Source organism: Sciurus vulgaris, assembly GCF_902686455.1.
Source record: "Sciurus vulgaris genome assembly, chromosome: 10".
In the NCBI taxonomy this organism is placed as follows: domain Eukaryota; kingdom Metazoa; phylum Chordata; class Mammalia; order Rodentia; family Sciuridae; genus Sciurus; species Sciurus vulgaris.
Window position 1 is genome coordinate 143526801 of NC_136470.1, and position 8404 is coordinate 143535204.

The following is an 8404-nucleotide window of genomic DNA, read 5'->3' on the forward strand; positions in this document are numbered from 1 at the left end:
AATGAGGGGAGAATCTCTTGGCACAGGGATTAGAACTGAGGGGAGAACCTCTTGGCACAGGGATTAGAACTCAGGAGAGAATCTCTTGGCACAGGGATTAGAACTCAGGAGACAATCTCTTGGCACAGGGATTAGAACTGAGGGGAGAACCTCTTGGCACAGGGATTAGAACTGAGGAGAGAAGCCTCTTGGCACAGGGATTAGAACTGAGGGGAGAAGCCTCTTGGCACAGGGATTAGAACTGAGGAGAGAAGCCTCTTGGCAGAGGGATCAGAACTGAGGAGAGAATGTCTTGGCACAGGGATTAGAACTGAGAAGAGAAGCCTCTTGGCACAGGGATTAGAACTGAAGAGAGAACCTCTTGGCACAGGGATTAGAAATGAGAAGAGAAGCCTCTTGGCACAGGGATTAGAACTGAGGGGAGAACCTCTTGGCACAGGGATTAGAAATGAGGGGAGAATCTCTTGGCACAGGGATTAGAACTGAGGGGAGAACCTCTTGGCACAGGGATTAGAACTGAGGAGAGAATCTCTTGGCACAGGGATTAGAACTGAGGGGAGAAGCCTCTTGGCACAGGGATCAGAACTGAGGAGAGAATCTCTTGGCACAGGGATTAGAACTGAGGGGAGAATCTCTTCGCACAGGGATTAGAACAGAGGGGAGAACCTCTTGGCACCGGGATTAGAACTCATGAGAGAATCTCTTGGCACAGGGATTAGAACTGAGGGGAGAACCTCTTGGCACAGGGATTAGAACTGAGGGGAGAACCTCTTGGCACAGGGATTAGAACTGAGGAGAGAAGCCTCTTGGCACAGGGATTAGAACTGAGGGGAGAAGCCTCTTATCACAGGGATTAGAACTGAGGAGAGAAGCCTCTTGGCAGAGGGATCAGAACTGAGGAGAGAATGTCTTGGCACAGGGATTAGAACTGAGGGGAGAAGCCTCTTGGCACAGGGACTAGAACTGAGGGGAGAAGCCTCTTGGCACAGGGACTAGAACTGAGGGGAGAAGCCTCATGGCACAGGGATTAGAACTAAGGAGAGAAGCCTCTTGGCACAGGGATTAGAACTGAGGGGAGAAGCCTCTTGGCACAGGGATTAGAACTGAGGGAAGAATCCTCTTGGCACAGGGATTAGAACTGAGGGGAGAAGCCTCTTGGCAAAGGGACTAGAACTGAGGGGAGAAGCCTCTTGGCACAGGGATTAGAACTGAGGGGAGAAGCCTCTTGGCACAGGGATTAGAACTGAGGGGAGAAGCCTCTTGGCACAGGGATTAGAATGAGGAGAGAATCTCTTGGCACAGGGATTAGAACTGAGGGGAGAAGCCTCTTGGCACAGGATTTAGAACTGAGGGGAGAAGCCTCTTGGTACAGGGATTAGAACTGAGGGGAGAAGCCCCTTGGCACAGGGATTAGAACTCAGGAGAGAAGCCTCTTGGCACAGGGATTAGAACTGAGGGGAGAAGCCTCTTGGCACAGGGATTAGAACTGAGGGGAGAAGCCTCTTGGCACAGGGATTAGAACTCAGGAGAGAATCTCTTGGAACAGGGATTAGAAATGTGAGGAGAATCTCTTGGCACAGGGACTAGAACTGAGGGGAGAAGCCTCTTGGCACAGAGATTAGAACTGAGGGGAGAATCTCTTGGCACAGGGATTAGAACTGAGGAGAGAAGCCTCTTGGCACAGGGATTAGAACTGAGGGGAGAAGCCTCTTGGCACAGGGATTAGAACTGAGGGGAGAAGCCTCTTGGCACAGGGATTAGAACTGAGGGGAGAAGTCTCTTGGCACAGGGATTAGAACTGAGGGGAGAATGTCTTGGCACAGGGATTAGAACTGAGGGGAGAATCTCTTGGCACAGGGATTAGAACTGAGGGGAGAAGCCCCTTGGCACAGGGACTAGAACTGAGGGGAGAAGCCTCTTGGCACAGGGATTAGAACTGAGGGGAGAATCTCTTGGCACAGGGATTAGAACTGAGGGGAGAATCTCTTGGCACAGGGATTAGAACTGAGGGGAGAAGCCTCATGGCCCAGGGATTAGAACTGAGGGGAGAAGCCTCTTGGCACAGGGATTAGAACGGAGGGGAAAAGCCTCCTGGCACAGGGATTAGAACTGAGGGGAGAAGCCTCTTGGCACAGGGATTAGAACTGAGCGGAGAAGCCTCTTGGCACAGGGATTAGAACTGAGGGGAGAATCTCTTGGCACAGGGACTAGAACTGAGGGGAGAATCTCCTGGCACAGGGATTACAACTGAGGGGAGAAGCCTCTTGGCACAGGGATTAGAACTGAAGGGAGAATCTCTTGGCACAGGGATTAGAACTCAGGAGAGAAGCCTCTTGGCACAGGGATTAGAACTGAGAAGAGAAGTCTCTTGGCACAGGGATCAGAACTGAGGGGAGAATCTATTGGCACAGGGATTAGAACTGAGTGGAGAATCTCTTGGCACAGGGATTAGAACTCAGGAGAGAAGCCTCTTGGCACAGGGATTAGAACTGAGGGGAGAAGCCTCTTGGCAAAGGGATTAGAACTCAGGAGAGAATCTCTTGGCACAGGGTTAAGAACTGAGGGGAGAAGCCTCTTGGCAAAGGGATTACAACTGAGGGGAGAAGCCTCTTGGCACAGGGATTAGATCCGAGGGGAGAATCTCTTGGCACAGGGATTAGAACTCAGGAGAGAAGCCTCTCGGCACAGGGATCAGAACTGAGGGGAGGATCTCTTGGCACAGGGATTAGAACTGAGGGGAGAAGCCTCTTGGCACATGGATTAGAACTGAGGGGAGAATCTCTTGGCACAGGGATTAGAACTCAGGAGAGAATCTCTTGGCACAGGGATTAGAACTGAGGAGAGAATATCTTGGCACAGGGATTAGAACTGAGGGGAGAAACCTCTTGGCACAGGGATTAGAACTGAGGGGAGAAGCCTCTTGGCACAGGGATCAGAAATGAGGAGAGAATCTCTTGGCACAGGGATTAGAACTCAGGAGAGAAGCCTCTTGGCACAGGGATTAGAACTGAGGGGAGAATTTCTTGGCACAGGGATTAGAACTGAGGGGAGAAGCCTCTTGGCAAAGGGATTAGAACTGAGGGGAGAAGCCTCTTGGCACAGGGATTAGAACTGAGGGGAGAAGCCTCTTGGCACAGGGATTAGAATTGAGGGGAGAATCTCTTGGCACAGGGATTAGAACTGAGGGAAGAAGCCTCTTGGCACAGGGATTAGAACTGAGGGGAGAAGCCTCTTGGCACGGGGACTAGAACTGAGGGGAGAATCTCTTGGCACAGGGATTAGAACTGAGAAGAGAAGCCTCTTGGCACAGGGATCAGAACTGAGGAGAGAATCTCTTGGCACAGGGATTAGAACTGAGGGGAGAAGCCTCTTGGCACAGGGATTAGAACTGAGAAGAGAATCCCTTGGCACAGGGATTAGAACTGAGGGGAGAAGCCTCTTGTCACAGGGATCAAAACTGAGGAGAGAATCTCTTGGCACAGGGATTGGAACTGAGAAGAGTAGCCTCTTGGCACAGGGATTAGAACTGAGGGGATAATCTCTTGGCACAGGGATTAGAACTCAGGAGAGAATCTCTTGGCACAGGGATTAGAACTCAGGAGAGAAGCCTCTTGGCACAGGGATTAGAACTGAGGGGAGAATCTCTTGGCACAGGCATTAGAACTGAGGAGAGAAGCCTCTTGGCACAGGGATTAGAACTGAGGGGAGAAGCCTCTTGGCACAGGGATTAGACCTGAGAAGAGAAGCCTCTTGGCACAGGTATTAGAACTGAGGGGAGAACCTCTTGGCACAGGGATTAGAAATGAGGGGAGAATCTCTTGGCACAGGGATTAGAACTGAGGGGAGAACCTCTTGGCACAGGGATTAGAACTCAGGAGAGAATCTCTTGGCACAGGGATTAGAACTCAGGAGACAATCTCTTGGCACAGGGATTAGAACTGAGGGGAGAACCTCTTGGCACAGGGATTAGAACTGAGGAGAGAAGCCTCTTGGCACAGGGATTAGAACTGCGGGGAGAAGCCTCTTGGCACAGGGATTAGAACTGAGGAGAGAAGCCTCTTGGCAGAGGGATCAGAACTGAGGAGAGAATGTCTTGGCACAGGGATTAGAACTGAGAAGAGAAGCCTCTTGGCACAGGGATTAGAACTGAGGAGAGAACCTCTTGGCACAGGGATTAGAAATGAGAAGAGAAGCCTCTTGGCACAGGGATTAGAACTGAGGGGAGAACCTCTTGGCACAGGGATTAGAAATGAGGGGAGAATCTCTTGGCACAGGGATTAGAACTGAGGGGAGAACCTCTTGGCACAGGGATTAGAACTGAGGAGAGAATCTCTTGGCACAGGGATTAGAACTGAGGGGAGAAGCCTCTTGGCACAGGGATCAGAACTGAGGAGAGAATCTCTTGGCACAGGGATTAGAACTGAGGGGAGAATCTCTTGGCACTGGGATTAGAACTGAGGGGAGAACCTCTTGGCACAGGGATTAGAACTCAGGAGAGAATCTCTTGGCTCAGGGATTAGAACTCAGGAGAGAATCTCTTGGCACAGGGATTAGAACTGAGGGGAGAACCTCTTGGCACAGGGATTAGAACTGAGGAGAGAAGCCTCTTAGCACAGGGATTAGAACTGAGGGGAGAAGCCGCTTGGCACAGGGATTAGAACTGAGGAGAGAAGCCTCTTGGCAGAGGGATCAGAACTGAGGAGAGAATGTCTTGGCACAGGGATTAGAAATGAGGGGAGAATCTCTTGGCACAGGGATAAGAACTGAGGGGAGAACCTCTTGGCACAGTGATTAGAACTCAGGAGAGAATCTCTTGGCACAGGGATTAGAACTCAGGAGAGAAGCCTCTTGGCACAGGGATTAGTACTGAGGGGAGAAGTCTCTTGGCACAGGGATTAGAAGTGAGGAGAGAAGCCTCTTGGCACAGGGATTAGAACTGAGGGGAAAGCCTCTTGGCACAGGGATTAGAACTGAGGGGAGAAGCCTCTTGGCACAGGGATTAGAACTGAGGAGAGAATCTTTTGGCACAGGGATTAGAACTGAGGGGAGAAGCCTCTTGGCACAGGGATCAGAACTGAGGAGAGAATCACTTGGCACAGGGATTAGAACTGAGGGGAGAAGCCTCTTGGCACAGGGATTAGAACTGAGGAGAGAATCTCTTGGCACAGGGATCAGAACTGAGGGGAGAAGCCTCTTGGCACAGGGATCAGAACTGAGGAGAGAATCTCTTGGCACAGGGATTAGAACTGAGGGGAGAATCTCTTGGCACAGGGATTAGAACTCAGTAGAGAATCTCTTGGCACAGGGATTAGAACTGAGGAGAGAAGCCTCTTGGCACAGGGATTAGAACTGAGGGGATAATCTCTTGGCACAGGGATTAGAACTCAGGAGAGAATCTCTTGGCACAGGGATTAGACTCAGGAGAGAAGCCTCTTGGCACAGGGATTAGAACTGAGGGGAGAATCTCTTGGCACAGGGATCAGAACTGAGGAGAGAATGTCTTGGCACAGGGATTAGAACTGAGAAGAGAAGCCTCTTGGCACAGGGATTAGAACTGAGGGGAGAATCTCTTGGCACAGGAATAAGAACTGAGGGGAGTAGCCTGTTGGCACAGGGATTAGAATTGAGGGGAGAATCTCTCGGCACAGGGATTAGAACTGAGAGGAGAATATCTTGGCACAGGTATTAGAACTGAGGGGAGAACCTCTTGGCATAGGGATTAGAACTGTGGGGAGAACCTCTTGGCACAGGGATTAAAACTCAGGAGAGAATCTCTTGACACCGGGATTAGAACTCAGGAGAGAATCTCTTGGCACCGGGATTAGAACTCAGGAGAGAATCTCTTGGCACAGGGATTAGAACTCAGGAGAGAATCTCTTGAAACAGGGATTAGAACTGAGGAGAGAAGCCTCTCGGCACAGGGATTAGAACTGAGGGGAGAAGCCTCTTTGCACAGGGATTAGAACTGAGGGGAGAACCTCTTGACACATTGATTAGAACTCAGAGAGAATCTCTTGGCACAGGGATTAGAACTCAGGAGAGAATCTCTTGGCACAGGGATCAGAACTGAGGGGAGAACCTCTAGGCACAGGGATTAGAACTGAGGGGAGAACCTCTCGGCACAGGGATTAGAACTGAGGAGAGAAGCCTCTTGGCACAGGGATTAGAACTGAGGCGAGAAGCCTCTTTTCACAGGGATTAGAACTGAGGGGAGAAGCCTCTTGGCACAGGGATTAGAACTGAGGCGAGAAGCCTCTTTTCACAGGGATTAGAACTGAGGGGAGAAGCCTCTTGGCACAGGGATTAGAACTGAGGGGAGAATCTCTTGGCACAGGGATCAGAACTGAGGAGAGAATGTCTTGGCACAGGGATTAGAACTGAGAAGAGAAGCCTCTTGGCACAGGGATTAGAACTGAGGGGAGAATATCTTGGCACAGGGATAAGAACTGAGGGGAGTAGCCTGTTGGCACAGGGATTAGAACTCAGGGGAGAATCTCTCGGCACAGGGATTAGAACTGAGGGGAGAATCTCTTGGCACAGGTATTAGAACTGAGGGGAGAACCTCTTGGCACAGGGATTAGAACTGTGGGGAGAACCTCTTGGCACAGGGATTAGAACTCAGGAGAGAATCTCTTGACACCGGGATTAGAACTCAGGAGAGAATCTCTTGGCACCGGGATTAGAACTCAGGAGAGAATCTCTTGGCACAGGGATTAGAACTCAGGAGAGAATCTCTTGGCACCGGGATTAGAACTCAGGAGAGAATCTCTTGGCACAGGGATTAGAACTCAGGAGAGAATCTCTTGAAACAGGGATTCGAACTGAGGAGAGAAGCCTCTTGGCACAGGGATTAGAACTGAGGGGAGAAGCCTCTTGGCACAGGGATTAGAACTGAGGGGACAAGCCTCTTGGCACAGGGATTAGAACTGAGGAGAGAATCTCTTGGCACAGGGATTAGAACTGAGGGGAGAAGCCTCTTGGCACAGGGATTAGAACTGAGGGTAGAAACCTCTTGGCACAGGGATTAGAACTGAGGGGAGAACGTCTAGGCACAGGGATTAGAACTGAGGGGAGAACCTCTCGGCACAGGGATTAGAACTGAGGGGAGAACCTCTCGGCACAGGGATTAGAACTGAGGAGAGAAGCCTCTTGGCACAGGGATTAGAACTGAGGCGAGAAGCCTCTTTTCACAGGGATTAGAACTGAGGGGAGAAGCCTCTTGGCACAGGGATTAGAACTGAGGCGAGAAGCCTCTTTTCACAGGGATTAGAACTGAGGGGAGAAGCCTCTTGGCACAGGGATTAGAACTGAGGGGAGAATCTCTTGGCACAGGGATCAGAACTGAGGAGAGAATGTCTTGGCACAGGGATTAGAACTGAGGGGAGAAGCCTCTTGGCACAGGGATTAGAACTGAGGGGAGAAGCCTCTTGGCACAGGGATTAGAACTGAGGGGAGAAGCCTCTTGGCACAGGGATTAGAACTGAGGGGAGAAGCCTCTTGGCACAGGGATTAGAACTGAGGGGAGAAGCCTCTTGGCACAGGGATTAGAATGAGGAGAGAATCTCTTGGCACAGGGATTAGAACTGAGGGGAGAAGCCTCTTGGCACAGGATTTAGAACTGAGGGGAGAAGCCTCTTGGTACAGGGATTAGAACTGAGGGGAGAAGCCCCTTGGCACAGGGATTAGAACTCAGGAGAGAAGCCTCTTGGCACAGGGATTAGAACTGAGGGGAGAAGCCTCTTGGCACAGGGATTAGAACTGAGGGGAGAAGCCTCTTGGCACAGGGATTAGAACTCAGGAGAGAATCTCTTGGAACAGGGATTAGAAATGTGAGGAGAATCTCTTGGCACAGGGACTAGAACTGAGGGGAGAAGCCTCTTGGCACAGAGATTAGAACTGAGGGGAGAATCTCTTGGCACAGGGATTAGAACTGAGGAGAGAAGCCTCTTGGCACAGGGATTAGAACTGAGGGGAGAAGCCTCTTGGCACAGGGATTAGAACTGAGGGGAGAAGCCTCTTGGCACAGGGATTAGAACTGAGGGGAGAAGTCTCTTGGCACAGGGATTAGAACTGAGGGGAGAATGTCTTGGCACAGTGATTAGAACTGAGGGGAGAATCTCTTGGCACAGGGATTAGAACTGAGGGGAGAAGCCCCTTGGCACAGGGACTAGAACTGAGGGGAGAAGCCTCTTGGCACAGGGATTAGAACTGAGGGGAGAATCTCTTGGCACAGGGATTAGAACTGAGGGGAGAATCTCTTGGCACAGGGATTAGAACTGAGGGGAGAAGCCTCATGGCCCAGGGATTAGAACTGAGGGGAGAAGCCTCTTGGCACAGGGATTAGAACGGAGGGGAAAAGCCTCCTGGCACAGGGATTAGAACTGAGGGGAGAAGCCTCATGGCA